The following is a 25,261-nucleotide window of genomic DNA, read 5'->3' on the forward strand; positions in this document are numbered from 1 at the left end:
TAAGTGTAATGGAAAAAAAGATTTTAAATGTACTGAAATTCTGCAGCAACATCTTGTTAACCGTAAAAAAAGAATGATTCAGGTGACAAAGTTGAATGGCTTAAGATCAAAGAAATGAGATTTACGAAAGGAAAGCCTGGCATAATCTATATATATATATATAAAATAACTTGTCCTGACTGACTGACTGACTGACTGATTCATCATCGCCGAGCCAAAACTACTGGACATAAAGAAATGAAATTTTGGGGCTATATTGATATTAAGATGTAGGTGCTCGCTAAGAGAGGATTTTCGGATATTCCTTCGCTAATAGGGTGAAAAGGGGGGATGAAATTTTAAAATGAGTGTTTCTATATCTCAAAACTTTAAAAGTTTACAGATGTAAAAATTGGTATTTAGAATCTTCTTTAAAAATAAGGAAACACGTATTTTTTTCTTTTCAGAAAATCCCAATAGGAGGGGTGAAAAAGGGTGAAAATGGGGAAAAATGGGTTGAATGCCTTTAATCAGGATACCGGTACTTATATCTCAGAAACTGAAGATATTACAGACCTGAAAATTGGTACTTTTGATCTCTTTTAAAAATAAAGAAATACGTATTTTTTTGTTTTTGGAAAATCCAATTAATGGGAGGGTGAAAAGGGGGTGAATTTTTAAAATGAGTGAATCTATATCTCCAAACTTTTACAGTTTGCAGATGTAAAAATTGGTATTTAGAATCTTCTTTAAAAATGAGGAAACACATATTTTTTTTGGTTTCCGAATATCCCAATAGGAGGGATGAAAAAGGGATTAATTACCTTTAATGAGGATACTTATATCTCAGAAGCTGAAGATATTACAGACCTGAAAATTGGAATTTGGGATCTCCTTTAAAAATAAAGAAACACATATTTTTTGTTTTTGGAAAATCCAATTAATTGGAGGGTGAAAAGGGGGGGGGGAGAGTTTTTAAAATGAGTGTATCTACATCTCAAAACTTTGAAAGTTTTCATATGTAAAAATTGGTATTTAGAATCTCCTTTAAAAATAAAGAAAGATGTATTCTTTTGTTTTTGGAAAATCCCAATAGGAAGGGTGTAAAAGGGTGAATAATGGGTTGAATGCCTTTAATGAGGCTACTTATATTTCAGAACCTGAAGATATTACAGACCTGAAAATTGGTATTTGGGATCTATTTAAAAGTAAAGAAACACGTATTTTTTCGTTTTTGGAAAATCCAAATATTGGGGATGAAAGGGGGGGGTGAATTTTTTAAAATGAGTGTGTCTACATCTTAAAACTTCAAAATTTACAGATGTAAAAATTGGTAGTTAGAATCTCCTTTAAAAATAAAGGAACACGTATTTTTTTGTTTCCTGTAAATCCAAATAGGAGGGGTGTAAAAGGGGGAAAAATGGGTTGAATGCCTTTAATGAGGATACATATATCTCAGAAACGAAAGATATTACAGAACTGAAAATTTGTATAGGGGATCTCCTTTAAAAATAAAGAAACCCGTATTTTTTAGTTTTTGGAAAATCCAATTAATGGCGGTTAAACAGGAGTGACAAATTGGGGTGAATTTTTTGAAAGACGATATCTACAGAATATCTTGGAAACGTAAAATGTTACAGGCGTAAAACGTGGGTGTTTGGAATCTCCTGTAAATGTAAAGAAACAAAGGTGATTTGTTTTTGGAAACTCCACTTAAGGGGAACTAAAAAGGGGTGAAATTTTAAAACGAGAATTCTTACAGTATATGTAAAAAAACTTAACATGTTACAGAAGTGAAAAATGGTATTTTTTATCTGTATTAAACATAAAGAAACGTGTATTTTTAGTTTTCGGAAATACCACTTGGGAGGAGGGGGGGGGGTAAAAGAGACTGAAAATGGTGTTGAATTCTTTTAATTAGGCTACTGATATCTCAAAAATGAAGATGTTACAGACTTACAGACGTGAAATTTGATATTTGCAATCTGCTTTAAAAGTAAAGAAACACGTATACTCGGAAAATCCAATGAAGGGGGGGGGGGGTGAAAGAATTGAAAAATTAATTGACTTAATTGTATGAGAATACATACATCTAATAAAAACTAAAGTTGTTACAGACGTAAAAATTCGTATTTGGATCTCCTTTAAAACAAAGGAAAACGCGTTTTGGGGGGGGAAACCATCTTGGAGAGCGAGAGTGTAAAGGAGTTGAATTCCTTTCATGAGGACACATAAATCAAAAACTGAAGGAGTTAGTCGTGATAACTGGTATTTAGAAGATCGTTTACTATTAAAGAAACAAGTATTTTTTGCGGGAAAATTCACTTGGGGGGGGGGGGGGTAGTATGAAATGAAGTGAAGAAAGTAAATTATTTTTATGGGGATACTTATATCTCAAAACTGAAGGTAATAGACGTGAACATTGGTGTTTGGAATCTCCTTTAAACATAAAGAAACAAGCCTTCTTTTATTAATTTTATTTTTGGGGGGGGGGGTGTTGGCGGTAAATAAACTTAACGGCGATGGGGTGTGAAGGAGGTGAGACCAATTGATTTTACTGTTCTTAATGTATTTATAGGGATCCTTCGTTGCTCAGGCGGCAGCGCGCCGGCCTCTCACAGCTGGGTTCCGTGGTTCAAATCCCGGTCACTCCATGTTTCATTCGTGCTGGACAAAACGGGGGCGGGACAGGTTTTTCTCCGGATACTCCGGTTTTCCCTGTCATCAGCCATTCCAGCAACATATAATAGTAATAATAATAATAATAATGTTCCGGACCGTCGTCAAATGTGTGGACCGCGCTGGAAACGGCTCCTGGACGGGTAATGACTAAGAATGCAGTCCGGCCGCGGGTTCAGTGCCGCCAAGGCACCCAATAAGACACCACGCCGGATCTCCTGAAGTATTTTATCCATATTAAAAATGATTATAGGAAAAGATGGCAAAGATTTACGGACCCAACTGACAGGGAGGAATACCTGAGCCTAGCCCGGGAAGTACGAAATCGATTGCTGGAAAGGAATATTGAAAAAATGGGAGGAAACGTGCCGTAATCTAATAGAAAACGAGTCAGATCGGGAATTTTGGTGGATTCTCGCAGAAAACGAGTTATATCGCGAATTTCAGCGGATTATATATCTAAAACAATAAGCATTCAATTATAAATTTCAGTATAATACCGTAGCGAAGCACGGGTATCTTGCTAGTGGATTATAAATACACTCACAACAAGGACTATGAATATTTTTCAGCGAACTTCAATAAAAGACTAAAGGGCAGACCAACAAACCTTGCTGAACTTGATCTTCCAATACTCTACCCAAGGGGTAGACCTCTGAGTGAAGACAAGTGTAAAGATGTGAAAAGTCTACTGAAATACGTCCCTCCAGTATCATCATCATCATCATCAGTTTTCCACTCCAGTTGCCCGGGTGTGGTTTACGAGCACTCTCCACTTCTGTCTGTCCATGTACCACTCTTCTCTCAAGACGACATCCCAGCTGATTCCTCTTGTTCCTATGTCCTCTTTCACTTGGTCCAGCCACCTCTTCCTACCGGTCGTTTTCCGGCCACGACTGTGTGTAGCCATTGTTTTGCTGTCCTTCCATCGTCCATTTGTTTGACATGGCCAGACCATTTCAAACGGACCCTTGTCACTTTTTCGTTCAGGGATGGGTACACACCAGCTTGGTCCCTTATTCTTTCATTCCTTACCCTGTCCCTTTTTGTCTTCTGTACCATAGTTCATAGGAACTTCATTTCTGCGGCTTGTAGTTTGCTGTCCACTTGTTGGGTTGTTGTGCAGGTTTCTAGGCTATATGTTATTATGGGGGTGAAGTATGATTGGAATAGAATCTGCTTTGATCTTAAGGGAACTTGTTCGTTCCAGAGAAGGTTCCGAACTTGATGGTAAAACTGAGCTGATTTTTGAATGCGGTTGTTAATTTCATGCTGTATTCTGTTATCACTTGAAATGATGCACCCAAGATATTTATATTGGTCTACTGTTTCAAGTTGTGTACCTTCCAGCATTATTTTTCCTTTCTTCTTCTGCCTGTTGACAGACATAGTAACAGTTTTCGATTTGTTTATTGTTAATCCGTGTGCTTTCAAATGTTCATTCCAGGTATTCAGCCTCTCTTGGACTTCCTTCTCTGTATTTCCCCAAATTACTACTTCATCTGCAAATGCAAATGCATTGATGTCCATATTGTTCTTCTGCTTAATTTCTTTCATGACTTCATCCATGACAGTGATAAAAAGTAATGGTGAAAGGGTACTGCCTTGTTGCACTCCTTTAGTGGTTTGGAACCAATCAGAATTACCGTTTCCTATCTGTACGCAACTGCAGCAGTCTTCGTAAAGCATTTTAACTTTCTGGATAAGCCCTTTGGGTACATTCTTCTTTCTTAAACATTCCCATATAGTCGTCCTTGGAACACTATCAAATGCTTTTTCGAGATCCAAAAACACTAGTGTTACGTCTTTGCCCTTCTCCCAATGCTTTTCTAACAGTATTCTAAGTGCAAATATGAGATCGGTAGTTGATCGGTGTTCTCTGAATCCATATTGTTCTTCCTGTAGTTGTGGTTCTATTATTTTCCTTAGCCTTTTTTCAAGTATTTTCTCAAATATTTTCAAACCATGAGACAATAAAGTGATCCCTCTATAATTGCTACATTTCTTCCGGCTTCCTTTTTTGAAGAGAGGTATTATTATTCCCTTTTTCCAATCATCTGGGACTTTCCTATCCTTCCATATTGCATTAATTACTCTATGAAGCCACTGTATTCCTATTGCACCAGTTGCTTTGATCATATCTGCACTGACTTCATCAAATCCTGTAGATCTTTCTTTGGGCATACTATTAAGGGCCATCTCTACTTCCTTCCATGTTGGCGGACTCTCTTGGTCAGGCTCATCATTGCAGCTTAAACTGACCTGCGTGGTTACATCATTGGAGTCTTTCCCAGTACTGTTGTATAAATTATCAAAATAGGATTTCATGATCTTCCTTATTTCTGTCTCCTCCCTAACTATGTTACCATCTGGTTCCTCTATTGCTGTTATGTATTCATTGTCTCTTCTTATATTTCGTATTGTTCGGTAAAGTAGTTTAGAATTAGCTTTGCTGTCTTGCTCTAGTTTATCTGTGAAATCAGTCCAAGCTTTCTGTTTTTCTTCGGCCACAATTTTCTTTACTTGTAACTTCTGATCTCTGTATTTCTGCTGCAGTTTGTTTACTCTAGATTCGTTCCTTTGACTTCCTTTTTGCATTTCTTTATCTCTGGCTTTCCTGGTTTCATTTTTTACTTTCACAGCAATCTTCACCCGATCGTTCCACCAAGGAGTTTCTTTTCCCTTCATTTTGCTATTAGTTTTACCACAAACTTCTAATGCAGCTCCGACAATGCTTTCTTTGAATCTAGTCCACTCGATGTTGCCTTCTTGTAATGCATCTGATGGTAATTTATTGGTCACTTTTTTTGTGTATTCAACTTGTTTTTCTGTCTTCTTTAGCTCCCATGTCTTAATTTTTGGTTTCCTGTATTTCTGACGCCTATAAATTTCAATGTGCTTTATTGTTGCGAGGAGAAGTCTGTGGTCACTGTCCAGGCTTTCACTTGGTATAACTCTGACATCACATATGGTCTTTCCTGCTTCAATATCAGATATAAAATAATCTATCAGAGTTTTAGTATCTCCATTCCAACTGTATCTTGTTAGTTTATGACTTAGCTGCTTCTGAAACCAACTGTTGTTTATTCTCAAGCCATTCCTTACACATAGATCTAGAAGACTTTCTCCTTCTGGGTTCCTGTCTCCATAACCATGTGGACCTAGTACATTTTCATATCCACGCCTGTCTGATCCAACTTGAGCATTTAGATCTCCCATTATTATGATATTTTCCTCTCTTTCTATAGCTTCTTCTAAATCAGTTCGGAATTGTTCTTTTTCCTCTTCGTTACAGCCAGTCTGTGGGGCATACACCTGGACTACTGTCAGCACACTCTTGTTAAGAGAGATGTTCAACTTAATAATTCTTTCATTAACATATATTACCTCACTGATGACATCAATGTCCTCTCTTAATATAAAACCTACACCATTTTTGGCTTCTGTTTTATTTCCATTCCAATGTAGTTTGTATCCTTTTCTTAGCTTTTTTGTTCCTCTTCCCTTCCACTTTGCCTCACTCAGGCCAAGAATACAGAGGTTCCTCCTTTCCATCATATCTATCAGCTCCTCGCTTCTGCCAGTCAGGGTCAGGATATTTAATGTTCCAATTCTGTGTTTAGGACTCTTTCTTTTGGGCTTCTTCGCAGAACATCGTACTTGAACATCAGCCTTACGGTCATCATACGTTGCAGATGTTTGAGAAGACGTGTCTATCCGGTATTTTCTTTGCGTTCCGAGGCTCGTTTTGTAGTTGAAAGCAATCGATATAACCCTTCAGTTGACTTGCTAAGCCTAACACTGCTGGGGATTTTCTGTCAGGGGTATTCTCCCTTAGCCGTTGGCAGTCCCCTACCTCACTGCAAGGCAGCAGCTGGTGAATTTATGTGTCATTTCCTACACAAGGGTCTCATCAAACCTTCTAGGGGAAAACTCCTCCACCCGTAGCTGTTGGTCTTCCCCTAGTTTGTCGGGTTTGGTGTCGGCCGCCCAACCCTCGGCCAGACAGTCGCAGGTAGTACCGTCTACTGTCGGATACGGTATCAGGATCACTCCTGACCTGACAGGTGCCCTCCAGTATATCATTCATTTTATGAAAGGATCACAAGTGCTAGTGTACAAAACATCACTACTTTTGAACATGACTGCTCTGACAGTACCTGTGAGGAAATCGGAACTGAATCTGCAATTTAATTTGAAAGGGTACTGGTACATGGATTTTATTTTACCAGGGGTATCAGTTGTTGTACTTTGTTAACTTTTATTTGTTCATTCATCTTTGTTTGTAATGTCTAAATGTGAATTAAGAATAAATCAAAATACTTTGTATGCCAAAACGGACCATATCCCAATCATCTGGAAAAAGTAACGTAATTCAGAATGGAAATATGCTGCATGGTTCCTATAAGTATAAAAAGAAAAGTATAACTGTGTAAATTGTCGGTACAAAATATTAGAAACCAGAGTCAACAGCAGATTTGTCAAGTTATCTATAACTTTGAGCCTCACTTTCTCAGAATGTTTCTTTTGGCACTTAGTTCGATTTGGCGTATGAACATCCATATAATTGTGGTAAACATACATATTATATGAACGCTGAGTCTTCAGCTCAAAGGCTAGTTGAATCCTCCACAACTCCACCATCAGCTGTCACAGACAGGCTAGGTGTCACTGAAGAGGTATAGTAAGAAAATGAGGACTGAGGTAATTTCATGTTGCTTTCCTCACCAAGCCACAGGGTGTTGTTCTATATCAGCATGCCAAGCCCACAATCACACCTCCATCACTTTCATGCACTCAGAGTCAAGGATGAGGCTGAGACAGGTCAATAAAAGTAACAAATTTGCTCTAGCCCATACTAGAAGACACTGTGCACTATAATAAACTACAAATACAATGTACTGCGAGAAGTGGATCTGGGCCAACACAAATCCCATGGTGTACAAGGTGTTGATTACAGAGTTCATATCAGCTAGCTCTGGTGGTAAAAGTGGACAGATAGGTCACAGTACAGCAGATCACCCATGAATTCAATGTTAGATAACAGTGATGTGTGAGCAACCATACCATCCACAACCATTTCCTCGCAATGGAGTACAGAAGTCAATCTACTAGTTGGGGATCTCTCCTCAATGCATGTCATAAGGCACAAAGAGTGGGATGGGCAACAGAACATCACCATTAAACTTTTGAAGCATGGATAGATGAGTCGAGATACCAGTTGGTACATGCCAATGGCAGAGTATGAATAAATATCCAAGTTCATGAGACAATGGAATCCTCTTCACAGCAGGGTACAGTTTAGGCTGTTGATGGAGGTATCCTCATGTGGACTGTTCATGCGAGATGAAATGTGGCTCATGATATATGATACATTCACCAATGTCACTGGCGTACGATACAGGAATGTATTCTCAAGATCATATACACATATTTTTATGCCTTCAGCACCCTGCAGGAGATGTACACCTATAGCAAGATTATTGATTTGCTTAGCGCACCCAAATTGTGACCAACTGCTTCGAAGGGCATAAGGATGCTTCCCTCACAAATCCTGTCAAGCACATCTAGGATAATGTCACCCTGGACAGTGTTATAACAAATATCCATGCATAATGGGAGGCTGCGCAGTGGTCGTGGATCGGGATGGCTTCCCAGTGCTTCCGGTGTCTTGTCAAGCCTATGCCACCTAGCATCACCACCATTATCAGGGCAAAAGGTGGTCCTAAACACTAACAGCCAAGTATCTCTAATTCAATTGTTCATCAATACTCAGTACTTCCCAACACTCAATTGCTTATCAGTGTCATCATCATCATCATCATGAATGTCTCACTCCAGTCGCCCGGGTGTGGTTAACAAGCCTTCTCCACTCCTTTCTGTCCTTCCACTTTTCCTGCTGCATTACTTCCGCCACATCCAATCCAGCTTCCCTAATATCTTTCCAAATCTGATCCATCCACCTTCTTCTTAGTCTTCCAACTGGTCTCTTTCCCTTAACTTCTCTTTCCAATTCTCTTCTTGCTACCCTTTCCTTTCCCATTATTTTTACATGTCCGAACCATCTCAGTCTTGCTTTCTATATCTTCTGTACCTATTAATGGTTCTATATTTGCCTCTTCTCTGATTTTAATATTTTGGATTCTATCTCTTCTTGTCTTTTTAACCAATGTTCTTAAAAATTTCATTTCTACTACTTGGATCTTACTATCTTGTCTCTTATTAGTTACCAGGGTTTTTAGTCCGTATGTTACAATTGGTATGAAATACTGTTTTTATATAATGTGTATTTCATTCTCTTGGGTACTCATCCCATAAAAGCTCTCTGACTTGATGGTAAAATGTTGAACCTTTACTTAGTCTGTTATTAATGTCAGGGTTGATTTCATTACTTCCATTAACAATGCTACCCAGCTACGTAAACTGTTCTACATTCTCTAACGTCCGTCTATGTTCACTTGGCTCCTCTTTTTCTCTTTTCCACAGTGCATGACTACAGTTTTAATTTTACAAATTATCATTCCAAACTCCTTCAGACTTTCATTCCAAATGTCCAGTCTCCTTTGTACTTCCTTTCTCCCTTTCCCCAAATCACCACATCATCTGCAAATACCAAAACATTCACCTCATCACTACTGACACTCTGTTTTATACATTTTATGATTTCATCCATCAATATAATAAACAATAATGGTGACAGTGCACTTCCTTGCTTGAGACCTATTTTTCTATAAAATGTTTCAGAATCACCACTCCCCACTTGTACACTGCTTTTACTCCCATGATACAACATTTTTATCTTGTTAATGATTTTGGTACATTCCTTTTCAGTAGGCATTCCCATACATGTTTTGTCTTAACTGTATCATAAGCTTTTCCAAATCCCAAAATATTTTGTTGGTAAACTCTCCCCAACATTTCTCCTTTTCTTCCTTGATACTCCTCTTTACTTGTAGTTACAATCTTTTGTATTCCACATGTAACCTTTCTATCTTATTCTCATCACTACGATATGTTTTTTGCTTTTCCTTATCCATTTCTTTCTTCACCTTGTTCCTTTCTTTTATCTCTTTTTTTATTTTGTTTGTCCACCACTGTATCTCCTTTTCCTTAACCTTTGCTTTTGTTTTTCCACATACCTCAATTGCTTCTTCCACAAATGTCTGTCTTAAATTGTCCCACTCTTCTTCTCCACTTCGTATTTCTATGTTAGGCAACTTCCTTTTTATACAATCTTGGAATGCCATTCTTTTATCCTTCTCCTCCATTTCCCAAATCCTGATCTTTGGTTTCTGCTTCAATACAATTTTAGGGTTTTTTACTTGTTTCAATTCCACAATTTATAATCTGTGACCACCTTCCATACTTTCACTGGGGACTATCTTTGTATTCATGACGTTATCTTCTCCATTCTCGGTCTGTTATTATAAAATCAATGAGTGTTCCATAATGTCTATCCCAACTATATTTGGCTGATCTTATGGATATTCCTCTTCATAAACCATGTGTTCTTTATTATCAGGTTATTTCTGATACAGAAGTCCAACAGTTTCTCTCCATCTTCAATTTTGTTGCCATACCCATGTGGACCCAGAACATTCTCATACCCCATTCTATTAGTTCCCATATGAGCATTCAGATCTCCCATTATCACAATTCCATCTCCAACAGTATGTGTTTCCAGTTCATTGAGGAACTCTTCTTTTCCATCCATACTACATCCTGTCTGTGGAGCATCACATGGACTGTCTTCAGTAGTTTCTTGTTTACATGTATGAGACTTGTCAATTCCATTTCCATTTTTAAACTACCATCCAAAGCTTGTAATATATCTAAAAGCAAGTACAAATTTACTCATCTGCTGACCTGCTAAGCCTAGCGCATGGGAGGATTTTCTTTCGGGGTTTACTCCCTTAGCCTTTGAAGATCCCTCTTCTCCACAAGGCAGTGGTTTCCTCTTCTAATTTTCCCCAGAGAGGATGAGTTGCCTCATCCACCATCTTTGCCAGTCCGAAGGTTTCTCTGCCACACCCATAGCCCTGGGCATGGGTTTCATGTTATACCCCATGAACTGGGTCCCTGGCTGAACTTAGCTCTCCTTCACACCAGCCTACTGATGTGGAGGAAACCCACCCCTGCAATGTGGATGTGCCAGACAAGAATTACTCGAGTGAAGGAGGGAAGATGACCCTATCTCCCTTGAGCCAGGTTAATGGTTGTGTATGATGCCATAACCAATGTGTAACCAGTGTATAATATGGAATTTTATCTGGGTATAATGATCATTCACTAATTTACATATTGATGAAGTTTATCTTCAAAGCAAATTATGGCTGTTCTCTGTAGTTAGGTTATTTTTGTGGAATTATTTGTGACATTTTCACTGTATCGTATGATTTATCATGTTTATTTACTGAGTCATCAGCATGGAGGCTATGTGGATCCTCAAAAATCAGCAACAGAGGTGAGGTTGTTTAGTTATCGAGAAATTTAAAATCTTAAGGCAGTCCGATAACGAGTTATTCTTGTCATGAAGCAGAGTGAGGTACAGATTATATTATTTTGGGTTCATGACATGTGGAAGAGACAAAGTGCAAGGAAACTTTACTTTTCATGCTCTGTTTCTTCAGAAGTGAACCATGAGTGAGAATGTCTTAACAATGCTGAAAGGATTAAATTCAATTGACCACTGATCTTTTGATACAATGGTACCCTTGTTGGTCTGGAAAGGGTGGCACTGGTGCAGAATTCTTTGATAAGATAATTAGCTATATGGGGAACAACATAGAAAGGAACATTATTTAGCAGGTAATCTTCTTCTTCTTCTTCTTCTTCTTCTTCTTGTACCATATCCTCATTGGATGTTGGCTGTCATCAGGGCAATCTGATCCTTGTTCTCAGCAACTCAGAAAAGAATGGAAATGGATAGCCCATAACATTCTCGTAAATTCCGTAGCCAAGATATTCTCCTTCTTCTCCTACTTCTCCTTCCTTCAACTTTATCTTGTAAGATAAGCTGAAGGAGTCTATATTTTTTCATTTCAAATGATATGGCCAAAGTATTCGAGTTTCTTCTCTCTGCTGTTGTGCATGACCTCTAGTTTATTGTTCAGGAGTTGGAGTACTTCAGTGTTATGTATTCTGTCAACCCATGATATTCTGAGCAGGTATCGGTAGCACCACATCTCAAAGGATCGAAGATTTTTGGTGGTGTTCTCTGTTAGGGTCCAAGTCTTGGTACTATAATGCCAGAAAATGCACAACACCGAAGTAAACAGAGACAGAGATTGATCTTAAAGCCCTGTTACAAAGAAGTTTGCTCATTCTCTTGAATTTAGTCCTTATCTGTTCAATCTGGGACCTAACTGTTCCAGCTGTGATCAAGTACACTGTGAAGATACTTAAAGAGTTGGACTTGCTCCAGTGATGTGCCAGCTATTGTGAAGTTAACAGGTTGAATGACATGTTTGCTTATGACCGCTACTTTGGTCATTTTCATGTTTAAACGCAGACCTGCTGCAGCACTGTGTTCGACCACACAGTTCAGTAATGTCTGCAGATTTCAGCACTTCTTGCAAGCAGAACATTATCATCTGCACATCGCAGATTATTTATTGCGATCCCATTAACAACAAAGCCCTCCTGTTTTTCCTTCTAGTGCTTCAGAAAATACCCTTTTAGATTAAATATTGAAGAGTGGAGATAGAACACAGCCTTGCCCCACTCCTTGCTTTATTTCAATAGCACAGCTGTTTGTGCTGTCAACCTAAACTGATGCAGTCTGATTCCAATACAGGTTGGCAATTTAATTTAGATATCTCTATCATCCATGCCAATACATGTGGGATATGCAGCAATGTTTCATGTTTCACATGGTCGAAAGCTCTTTCATAATCAAGAAAACAAGCCTATACATCCACAGACATATCGATGTTAACTGGGGAGATAATGAAAATGGCAGAAAGCATGACCAACAAATGGTAAATGAGTTAATGTAGGAAGGAGAGTTAAATCAGAAAGCAGAGGTGCCAACCTTTGAAGTTTTTTTTGCTAGTTGCTTTACGTCGCACCGACACAGATAGGTCCTATGGCGACGATGGGACAGGAAAGGACTAGGAGTGGGAAGGAAGCGGCCGTGGCCTTAATTAAGGTACAGCCCCAGCATTTGCCTGGTGTGAAAATGGGAAACCACAGAAAACCATTTTCAGGGCTGCTGACTATCTCCCGAATACTGGATACTGATATGAACATTAAAACAAGAATAATAGTTCACACCACTTTTCCAATACTTATCTTTCCTTATATTTAGGAAATAAACATTACAACAGGCGTTGTAAGATGGGACATGTTTCGCTTAACAGTCGTAAGCATCATCAGCCGAAAATAAATCTTAGCCTAAAGTTAGGTCAGGGCCCTGAACCTAGTGTCCTTAACATATATGGCACTGTAAGAATCAACATTTATATTTAGAAAATGAAAATAGGCTTAAAACACTGTGAAAAAACATAGAATGTTACAACATAGCTAAGAGAAAAAACACAATCGAGTTGAGACAGAGGATAAGAACAGAAAGTACAATACAGAGCTGGTAGTAAACGCTCTTATATATTTTCACTCTTGTTTTTATGTTTGAACATTCTGATTGACTGACTGGTAACAATGATATCCTAATTATTTTTATTATTTCACTACCAGCTCTGTATTGTACTTTCTGTTCTTATCCTCTGTCTCAACTCGATTGTGTTTTTTCTTTTAGCTATGTTGTAACATTCTATGTTTTTTCACACTAGTTTTAAGCCTATTTTCATTTTCTAAATATAAATGTTGATTCTTAGGGTGCCATATATGTTAAGGACACTAGGTTCAGGGCCCTGACCTAACTTTAGGCTAAGATTTATTTTCGGCTGATGATGCTTACGACTGTTAAGCGAAACATGTTCCATCTTACAACGCCTGTTGTAATGTTTATTTCCTAAATATAAGGAAAGATAAGTATTGGAAAGGTGGTGTTAACTATTATTCTTACCGAGCTCGATAGCTGCAGTCGCTTAAGTGCGGCCAGTCACCAGTATTCGGGAGATAGTAGGTTCGAATCCCACTGTCGGCAGCCCTGAAAATGGTTTTCCGTGGTTTCCCATTTTCACACCAGGCAAATGCTGGGGCTGTACCTTAATTAAGGCCATGGCCGCTTCCTTCCCACTCCTAGCCCTTTCCTATCCTATCGTTGCCATAAGACCTATCTGTGTCGGTGCGACGTAAAGCAACTAGCAAAAAAAAAAATTATTCTTGTTTTAATGTTCATATCTGATGTCCAGTACGGCCTACAATGAGATTTATTACTTGTAATGTACTGGATACTGGCCGCACTTAAGCGACTGCAGCTATCAAGCTCGGTAACCTTTGAAGTGTATTATCAGTAATTGCCCTCCACCCCCCAAGAAAAATATTTCAAGTCAAGTCCAAAGCATACTCCTTCATTCTCGATAATGACACCCCTTTTTACCTTCCCTCTAGCAATCAATTCGAAAGTATATCATATTACACAATAACATTTGTACACAACCTGTTAGTCCTGTGATAAAACATTCCTTGTAGCTAGTTTCTCACGCAGCAGTTGTTTTTCAGTGTAGTTTTTCTTGAAACAAATTTCTCACAATGATATTTTCGTCTTCTGAACCATAAACGATTCCAGTGCAGATGTGCTTAACATACACTTCACTTCTTTCTCAATCTCTCTGTCAACCGTCAGGTACCAGTACACTTAACACAGCAAATACAACATAACTGTAGGATTAATAGTGGAGAAGAGCAGTGCCTGAGCTCCTTCACAATTAAATTAATACAACTATGTAATGGTTCCACCTTTCCAATACATGTTAACTTAGTAATGTAAGGTTACATCACTAGTTAATAAAAAATGGTACTGGTTTCGACCCAAATTCCGAGTCATCTAAAGCCGATCACTTAAAAACACGAAGAAAAAAAACAATGCACGGATAAATAACCAGTAATCTGCTCATCTTTCAATGAGCTCCTTCATTCAGTATGAATTTTACTACGCTTATGGGTAAGGAAGTCACGAACGGGTAAGTATTGTTGCCAACTCACAAGCATTGAAACGAGGATGATTTAGGAGAAAGGCTCTAAAGGCTTGAACATTTTTCCTTCTTTTCTTTTTTTCCGTAAAAAATTATTTTTAGAGATTATGTCAGCTTTTCCGTAATAATTTCCCCTTTGACCGTAATCAAGAGGTGAAATCCATAATATCGACGGACAATCCGTAATAGTGGAACCTCTCAGAAAGTGACTGAACCAACTACGTAGGTGGATCAAAAGGTTAGTTGCACTAAAGCGCCGCAGCAGCGCGCTGTGTTGCGCAAATGTGGGCACAGCGGAGAAAGGGACAGACACTGCCCACACGTCTGTTAGGCAGGTCGCTGTGGTGTCTCGTCTAGTATTGTGGGAATAGCGGCCTAATGCAATAGCGCGTCAACTGGACGTTCACTCCAAATATGAGGTGCATGCGATAATCCGATTCCTATGGGCCAAAAGGAAGAATTGTACAGACATTCATCGTGAAATTAGTGCTGTGTATGTGGAGCGGGCCATTTCCCGGCAAGGTATCGTAAAGTGTTATCAGCAATTCGAAGCCGGACGCACGGATATCACAGACAACCATCGCGAAGGCAGGCCCGCAACGTCCAGGACCCGTGCAAACGCCAACAGTGTGAATGCGATCATTAGACAGAACTAGCGCATTAAAGTGAGAGAAATCGCGACGCAGCTGAACATGTTGTATGGCAGTGTGTTCGCCACTGTTCACGAGGACCTTGGATATCGTAAGCTGTGTCAAAGATGGGTCCCACGTCTTCTCACCGATGAGCACAAGGGACATTTCCAGTCCTCCCTGGCATTTTTGCAACGCCATGCCGCAGACGGCAAGGGTTTCTGCGGCGAAACGTCACAGGCGACGAAACGTGGGTCCACCACTTCACCTCTGAAACGAAGCGAACATCAATGGAATGGGTGCACCCCTCATCATCACAACGAAAGAAGGCCAACATTCAGCCTTCAGCCGGTAGGGTTATGGCGACAGTGTTCTTTGACATGGAGGGTTTGCTGCACGTGGAATTCATGCCGAAAGAAGGACGATCAATACGGCGTTGTGTTGTCAAACAGTGCACCGACTGCGTAAAGCAATTAAAGAGAAGCGCCAGGGGAAATTGAGCGCCGGTGTGATTTTGTTGCACGATAAAGCAACACCTCACAAGGCCCGCCAAACGAGAGAACTGCTGCAGCGATTCAAGTGGGAGGTCTGGCAACATCCACCCTACAGTCCAACCTAGCGCCATGTGACTTTCATCTGTTCGGTAAGCTCAAAATGGAGCTCGGTGGTCGACGTTTCCAGACTAATGACGAGGTGAAGGCCGCTGTCTCCGAGTGGTTGCAGAACGCTGGAGGAAATTTCTATGCATCCGGCATCGACAAGTTGGTTGTGCGTTCGCAGAAATGTTTGGAGTCTCTTGGAAACTATGTGGAAAAGTGACGTTACAGTGTATAGTCGTGTTGCTGTTGTATAGGTGGTGTAATAAATGGCCATAACTGGGAAGTGCAACTTATTTTCTGATCTGCCCTCGTAGATAGAAAAATACTCTAGTCACGGTGCTGATTAAACCAAATGAGTTCTACAGAGAAATTGGAGCAATCACAATGTTGTTTTAGTCATAGATAAAGATAAATGCAATAGAAGGGAAGGTTAAAATAAATAAATAAATAAATTTAATTAATTAAATAAATAAATAGCAGCTAAAGTAAGGTTGAGGATTGCCATTAACAAAACGGAGTTCATCACCAACATCAGAGCACCCAACTCATTCCCACGTGGGGATACATTAATAAAGAAAACTAACTCCTACAAATATCTCGGAGGATGGATAACCTCGAACGTTAGTGAAGATCTAGCCATGAAAGCCAGGTGTACCAAACTGGAGAGAGCTTCCCATCTCTGCAAGAATGTTTTCAAGTCCAAATCCCTTTCCCTTCGCCTCAAACTTTGACACTATGAAACCGTAGTAAGACCTTTGGTACTTTGTGGCTCAGAATGCTTGAACATGGTCAAAAAGGGCCAACTCAGTTATTTGGAAATGAAAGAACGAAAGATTCTGAGAAAAATCTTGGACCCCATTAAAGTGGGAGGTGAATACAGAATTAGGCATAACGAGCTTTACTGAAATTTAGAGAGCATAACATCAGCCATGAGAAAGAGGAAGCTTATCTTCTACGGTCACATAGTCAGAGTGGACAACAAGAGACTGACATCAAGAATCTTCAACACCCTTTCTAGAGGCAAGGGGACAAATGCAAAATGGACGAAACTGGTTCAAAAAGATCTAGAATTTTTGAAAATTGATCCCAAAGATATATTCGAAAGGGATGAATTTAGAATGTTGATCAGAACATCTGACACTCTTCATTCACTGTCAGCTAAAACATTGTGTCCTGGAGAGGGAGTGAAGTGGACTCAAGAAAGGAAAGCAACCCACAGTGCAAAGATGAAGGAATACTGGGCTAAGGAGAAAGCTCACCAGAGTTAGGAACCATGTGGTCCGACGGGCCTCAACGAAACAAGAAAGAAACATGGTTCTTTGGATTAAAGCCACTTATTTATTACTAAAACAAAGAAAGGGTTTTAAGACTAGGGATATTAGACAATGCCAAATGGTTGATGTGAGAGGCAGCGAGTTTTCAAAAACTAATTATGATCAGTGGAAATGGTAAATAAAAATGTAAACACTTTCCTCCTTAAGCAAGTGTTTCCAATCAGATGATCAATTCTCAATTGCCTATGTAGCCTACTCTTCAAGCCAGTCATGGTGTCAAAAGCAAGTTATGATAATGTGTTCTATTAAGAGCTTCAAACGTGATGTAAAACCGATTGTGAATAAAACCGTAAAAGGAAAAATTAAGAAAAACTGACAAATATTTATTCGTTGTCTAGCATTAGACAAATCCATGTTGTACATTTCCAATCAGATGATCAGTCCTCAATAGAGATGGAAGTTAAATATCGTAACATGATAACATATTCTGTTCCATCACAGTAAGCAGTTCCAGAAATATTATGTTCCACTAGAAACCCTAACACAAAAGTAACTGTTTCAGCGAAACCTAGGAAAGGGAAGGATGTTTCTGATTGGCTAACAGATATTAGGCTCCATTAGGAGGAACAATAGGTTGCTTTAAGAGCACACTCCTGCGCAGGCGCGAGTGATAATTTTGTAACAGCTAAGAGGCAGTACTGTTACTTGTTGGATGGTTATAGATATTCCTTAGTTATATGAAGTGTTTTGTATTAGGTTTACTGGAGGTAATACAGTAGCATAGATCCTCAAAACAGTTACACGTGTCTTTCAACATTGTATTTCATGTTTCACGCTGCGTTGTGGACAATCAGCAGAAGAGAGGAAACGAGTCTTTTATGGTCATTTTCACAGACCATGTAACTGAATCTGTCCGCTACAATTTATGCAGACAAAATCCAAAATCTCAGTTACAGGAAAACATTTCATAACTTGAAGATACAAGTTGAAAAAAATAATAATAATAATAATAGGTAGCCAAATTATTAGACTAGAGCTCTGAAAATCATATCTTACTTCAGAGTCAAAATTAACATCTAAATGCTATAGTAGTCAATAATTTGTATACATGTCCGACTCGTTGGCTGAACGGTCAGCGTACTGGCCTTCGGTTCAGAAGGTCCTGGGTTCGATTCCCGGCCGGGTCGGGGATTTTAACCTTAATTGGTTAATTCCATTGGCACGGGGGCTGGGTGTATGTGTTGTCTTCATCATCATTTCATCCTCATCACGACGCGCAGGTCACCTACAGGAGTCACATAGAAAGACCTGCACCTGGCGAGCCGAACCCGTCCTGGGATATCCCGGCACTAAAAGCCATACGACATTTCATTTCATTTGTATACATGCTTTCAACCAGTGTTTGACAGATTTTTGTAATACCTTTATCATGGTGCAAAATCTGGGTCAGGGTTTTAATTAATCCACTTTTGGTTGTAATGGTGGTTTTCTTAATTTTCTTCTTAACTACTGTGCACCAATTTTAAATTGGGCTAATGTTCTACTACTTCCTAGCCATGGGCGCACTGAAAGACTTAAATGATTTAAAAACTGCAGTACTCCCTTGTCTTTATTGCACAGTGCACTACTGTTACTTTGTGAAGACTTGTACGTATTAGTCTTTTTTCATAGCACCTTTTACAAGGTAAAGTCGTCGAGTACTGCACACAGACATAACACTCCACACCATTACTTTTGTATGGTATTTTACAATTTGTTAAACAAATTCTTGATGGAACTCTTCTTCTGATCTCCTCCAGACGAAATGACTGCCTTCTTTGGTGACTTCAAACACTGATGATAAGAAAACAAACTGAAAACAATTTTAAATTGATAGAATAAATTGTCGGTGTTACTAGAACTTGTAGACAAAAAGTTAATTGTAACAACTGAGAAGGAAAACTATGTTTCACTTGGATACATTGCTTTTATGACAACCATATATGTGGGACGTTCAAGTAAGTTAACGTAAACGAAATTTGACTAAGCTTTTATGGCTGACATATAGTAACGTAAAGTGTTTTTAAGCTCTGTGTATGTAGTATTTTAATGCATTTTTATGTTTCAGAATGTGTTTCTTCTTGGTTTTAAATGTTTTGTATACTTTTATTAACTTGACGATTTTAAGTTACATGGCTGAAGATGACCCAAACACAAGTGTTGAAACAGTCCCATATATATGAAATGGTGTCATTTATAATTATTCCATTTAATTCTTGCGGATACAGGTTAGCATAAATACATTCCATCTTATAAATAGATTTTAAGAATAATATTTAGACTGTAACTTATCTTCATCCAATCCTCAGATGACCAGTGTTACAGTCCCTTCATAAATTCCAATCTACTTTTCACCGTTGTTCGTGTGATTTTTACTCTCCTTCTTGTCTGCGTGGCTTTCAGCCCCATATTTTATAAAATCCTCCTTACAGTCCTCGACAATATTCCTGTACAACTAGCTGAAAGTGCAATTCACAAGTCAGTGCTAGTAGCTGTACGATGTTTATATGCCAATGCTACTAGTTTCTAACACATCTGGGGCTCAACTTCTCCTTCTGACCACATTTTCCTTTCCACTGTGTCTGGTAAGTCTCACTGTTTTCAGACATTTGCTTTATTATACCCTGTGACCTTTAAGAAATATTGAGCCTTAACATTATTTCTTGTTGTGTGTAGCAACCTTCATCCAGCAAAATTCTTTTAATGCTAATTTTCCTTGGTGACAAGCAATGAGCTAGAAGGAAGACTATAGAGTGGTTAACATGTCTGCTACAGCATTCGGGTGGTGCCAAGGCAAAGTAGTGATACCATAGTTTAAGCGCCATCCTTACCGTCTTGTCTGTTTATAGTGTGTTACTTTTATTAGAATAGATCAAATAAATTAAATCAAATAAATTAACTGCATTATATATGCCACTTTGGACACGGCATACAATTGCACAATAGAAGGTGGTGGTGGTGGTGATTATTGTTTTAAGAGGAAGTACAACTAGGCAGCCATCCTCTATATAACACTAATCAGAGAGAAAAATGGAGGGGATCCGACACTTCGAAAGAAGAAAGAAAGACAAGGGCCACGAAGGGTGTGAATATGAAAGACTCCCTAGCCCTCGGAAACCTAATAGTGTCAGTTTCGGAAAAGAACAAGAGTTTACCAAGAGAGGTCGGATAGGATAGTTGAAAGTGACGAGCCTGGCACAAGTAAGTGGAAGCAATGCCATGACTCAGTTAAGGGCCCCGTGGTCGCCAACCCACGCTCCAAAGTTCAGAGCCCCTGGGGGCCCTTTTAGTCACCTCTTATGACAGACAGGGGATACTGTGGGTGTTATTCTACTGCCCTTACCCACAGGGGGATTGCACAATAGAAAAAACACAAAGCATGTATCATATTTCAAGTAAGTATTTTAGTGAAGAACATAGGTTTTGGTGATTAGCAGAATTATGTCACCTGTGCTTGTAACACAATCCAGCATGAGCACAGTAGGCCTACTTTTCTTTTCTTTTTGCCAGTAGTTTATGCTTGTGCTTGTTGTTTAAATAGTCCTAACATCTAGGTCATTGGCCCTGCCAGTAGTTTAACATCGCGCCTATACGGAAGGTTTCCAGTGACGCAAAGCTGAGAAAAAACTAGGATTGGGAAAGTAGCGTCCATAGCCTTAATTAAGGTACCGCCCCAGCATTTGCCTTGTGTGAATAAAGGGAAACCATGGAAACCACCTTCAGGGCTGTGGACGGTGGGTACATTTCTCTTCTTGTAGGAGTTGATGATACACTGAAATATGACAAACGATATCCTGTCTGGCTGAGTGGGTCAGACGGTAGAGCGCTCGCTGTCTTTCCGAGTCCAAGCTGGCAGATTCGATCCTGATTCAGTCCAGTGGGTATTTGAAGGTGCTCAAATACACCAGTCTTGTATCAGTAGATTTACTGGCTCATAAAGGAACTCCTATGTGACAACATTCCTATACCTCAGCATCTCTGGAAACCGTAAATATTAGTTGGTAGGACGAAAAACCAATAACATTAATACTATTACATGGTATCCTACAGATCACTGTTTCCCGGCATTATGAAAATAAATATAAAGTGAACAACGATGATAAAACAGGCTTGTTGTCCAACGCCATGCCTACAATATTCTGAATTGCCAAGTCATCTCATCCCCTCTGCCTACGATACAGAGTAAGATGCGGACTTTCAGTCCTATATCACCACCGAGCATCTTGGCTACGCAGTTCAAGGCATCTAGCTGTTAGCTTGAATTCGGGATATAGTGAGTTTGACAGTCCTAATGGATGGTTTTTCGTGGTTCTCATTTTCACATCAGGCAAATGCTGGGGGCTGCTGCACCTTAATTACGGCCACGGCCACTTCCTTCCCGAACCTCGCCCTGTCCTATCCTATTGTAGTCACAAGACATGTCTGATTCGGTGTGACATAAGGCAAATAAAAAGAATCAGCATTACCAGAAACTTCACCGAAAAGTATGGAAGTGAATTATTCAGGTAAAAATGAGATTTAAGATCATTAACACCAGGAGCACAGTTCTGTTTAAAAAAAAGTTAGTTTAGATGGCTTACTATATAACTTCTTGGTATTATTATTATTATTATGGAATAATGTTCACTTCAAAACTTTTTCTCCATGGCCCTAGAATATTTCTTCTTTTGAAAATTACATTATTATTATTATTATTATTATTATTATTATTATCTATGGATATGAACAATATCCACTACTGTACTGTATTGTTTTATTATTATTGTACGTGTTTTATTATTAAGAGCTCTTTCAGTACCTAGGCTACATTGTTTTATTACAACAATTCTCCGTGTTGTCATATTATTTTGTTCGAGGTTTTATGTTCCATATTTTCGTTCTCTGTAGGTACAGACTTTAACACAGTGTTTAACGCCAATATATTGTGATTTCTTTTGTAGTTACTGGAAATGCATTCATTGTTCTTCTTTATGCAATATGTATAATATGTATGTACCGGTATTGTACCAACACCTCCTGGGAGGTGCTGATTGTACCTTGCCCTGCCTGTGCCTTGGCATAGCTCAACGGGAAAGCTGCGTGCGCCGTCCGTTATTTTTTTTTTTTTTTTTTTTTTTGCTAGGGGCTTTACGTCGTGCCGACACAGATAGGTCTTATGGCGACGATGGGATAGGAAAGGCCTAGGAGTTCGAAGGAAGCGGCCGTGGCCTTAATTAAGGTACAGCCCCAGCATTTTCCTGGTGTGAAAATGGGAAACCACGGAAAACCATTTTCAGGGCTGCCGATAGTAGGATTTGAACCTACTATCTCCCGGATGCAAGCTCACAGCCGCGCGCCTCTACGCGCACGGCCAACTCGCCCGGTCGTCCGTTAATAAAAGTGGGCAAACATCTATCTAAAAATTTTAACTTACATCAAAATGAGGACAGGAGCAAGCTTACATACACGGTATTAGTAATGAAGTCATTGAATTAAGCGGGTTGAACAAATTTAATGTTTAAAGCGCATAAGAAATATGATTACAGCAACTATAACATGATTTACAAAATGTAAAATGTGTGTCAAAGGAAACGAGTCACGAACCCATGACAAAAATATTCGTAAGTGTAGAGTATTGTAGGTGATTACGTTTCGCGGACTTAATCAGATGAGCATAACCAAAATATGGCATAGGCCTACAGCCAACGAGTTATCTATAGTTTGCATTGACACACAATAAAAGACTCACGTCCCGCCCAAGCATTTACAAGCACAAGCAGAACAAGTCGGTATCATAAACATGAAAAATATATAGTATTGGGACCGGCACACCCGCAAAAACACAGATACAACCACCTCGGTGTCCGCCCGCGTGTAACTGGATGGGTTTGAGCCCACGTGCCCACGACCAACTACAGCATGCGCTGCCACAGATTAGGTACTCAACGTCGTGAATACAAATAAGACATCACACAAACACAATGAATATATACATAAAACACAAACCACAAATGTTGAAACAACACCTGAAAATTAAAAAAAAAAAAACCGTATAGAAATACCCTTGAATATCACAGAATGATATCCAGTCTGTAGTCACGAGATGTCAGAACACATAATCAGCCCAGATGGGCGGATCTCATGACGTCTTTCGCCAAGGATTACCCGCTGTGCAGACCACACAAGGCGAGAGCGACGAAAAATAAACAACTTTCACTGCGGGCGTCCCAGTCTCGATCACGGACGAACAGTACTTGACAAAATAATCAGAATGAATACCGGGAGCTCCGCGTCTGCCGGACTTATAAGGGTCGGCTTGGACCGTAAGGGCCGGAGACTCGCCTTGGTCTTCCTTTGTGTATAGGCGGTTGGCCGGCAATGGCGTTCTCATTTAAACCTATAAAAGTAAGATCGCTTAGGTTCCCGACGGAATGGTATTATAACCTCTTCATAAATTAATTTAACACATGCAATCAATCGCATACTCTTACAACAGGTTCATGTGAATAAAAAAAATATCTGACGATCTGCCTAGCCTGGATCTCTCATAAGTAGTAGAGCAAGTCCGGTTCTAGGACAATACATAGACACGCCACTGCCACCTCTAGTAGTGTATCTATACGGATTCTGACCCGAGGTCATTGACCACCTTGTATAGTAGTATGGCTATGCCGATTCGCGAATTTACATCAGAGAGCGAGCCAAACCTCACGGACGCCATCTTGGAGGGGCCTAACCTCAGTTTTACAGGCAGATGCCCTTCCCGACGACAATTGCACATAATGGCGGCAATGCATACGCTCTTATGGAGAAAGCTGACTCAGGGGAGACATAGGATTTAAGGAGACGGTCTAGGGGTGATTGCGCAAGATGGCGACTATACACGGGCTCTTATAGAGAGGGCTGGTCCAGAGGCTACTGCGCAAAATGGTGGCTATATCAAATACAGTAGAGACAATACGCGACACTTACGGATTTAGTCTTGTTAAAATGGGAAACAATTCGACGGTGGCGCTCCTAGTGGCTTGACCTGAAAAGTCGCGCTAAATTCAAATATCAATGGAAATGCATATATGAAAATGGATAAATAAATTACGTTTAGAAAGAAAGTATTATTGAGATATTAATTTCGAAGTTGCTAAAGCAATTCTGGATAAATGAATGAAGAATTATCTAAAAGGTTATTATTCAAAGACTGAAATTAGACAAATAAACAAGATGTCAAATGGGTTGATCTTTCATTTATGCATTATTGCTTTAGCATTCATGTCTGAACTTTTACGGTTAGATATGTTTTTTGTTTCTTATTTAAAAAACTTTGTATTATCACATTAAGACACTTGTCAATAAAAATATCGGCACATTCCTTACACACATAATGCAGTGAATTAACATTCAAAAGCTGGACAATTTTCCTCTTAACGTGAAGCCTACTAACAAAGAGAAAATCTATAAAATCCCAGCTTTAATCTGAGAAGAGGGATAAAAGAAAGAAAAGTATGAAAATGTTGTCGATAGTGATGCTTTGAGGAATATTTACGTACAATTAGAGTAAAAATGTAACATACCCTTGGCTGTATAGTCGAGGATTTTTAAAGTCGCTGGCCTGGAAATGATCTGAACAGATCTTATAATTCTTATATAAGCGTAACGTCCCTTCTTGCTTGTACACATTACCCAAGTCACTTGTGTGGCATTTCAAAACCCACAGATCACACCTACAACAACACATCGGTATTGAAGGTTAACTGCTGCACTCTACAATAAAATATGCGTATTATATTTTAAGCCAGTTAAAATATAGGTCGAGCAGGTCAGAAGATTATGAAGTACAATAAAATTCTCTTTGTCACTGGAAGAATATATATGCAAAACAATATTACATTTTCTTGTCACGAGGGTAGCGAAAGAAAGACCGTGATTTCTTCTCTACTTTATAGTTACTGCAGCCAAACACAGCACATACCTTTCCCCTCATGTTGAGA

The 25,261-nt window shown here is 39.2% G+C and overlaps 1 protein-coding gene across 5 annotated transcripts in view; it reads right to left on the minus strand.

Moving 5' to 3' along the window:
* Positions 1 to 24,863, minus strand: part of LOC136866033 (uncharacterized) — a 54,942-nt gene extending 30,079 nt beyond the window's left edge. Inside the window, exon 1 of one of the 5 annotated variants that reach the window (XM_067142654.2) lies at positions 24,845 to 24,863. The gene's annotated coding sequence lies outside the window, so the exon portion shown is untranslated. Of the gene's footprint in view, positions 1 to 3,268; positions 3,368 to 22,710; positions 23,130 to 23,282; positions 23,492 to 24,844 lie in introns of those variants that run through there. The other 4 variants (XM_067142649.2, XM_067142650.2, XM_067142652.2 and 1 more) reach the window with 4 other exon arrangements.
* Between the last annotated feature and the right edge of the window lie 398 nt (positions 24,864 to 25,261).

The sequence above is a fragment of the Anabrus simplex genome, chromosome 3, assembly GCF_040414725.1.
Source record: "Anabrus simplex isolate iqAnaSimp1 chromosome 3, ASM4041472v1, whole genome shotgun sequence".
Lineage (NCBI taxonomy): Eukaryota > Metazoa > Arthropoda > Insecta > Orthoptera > Tettigoniidae > Anabrus > Anabrus simplex.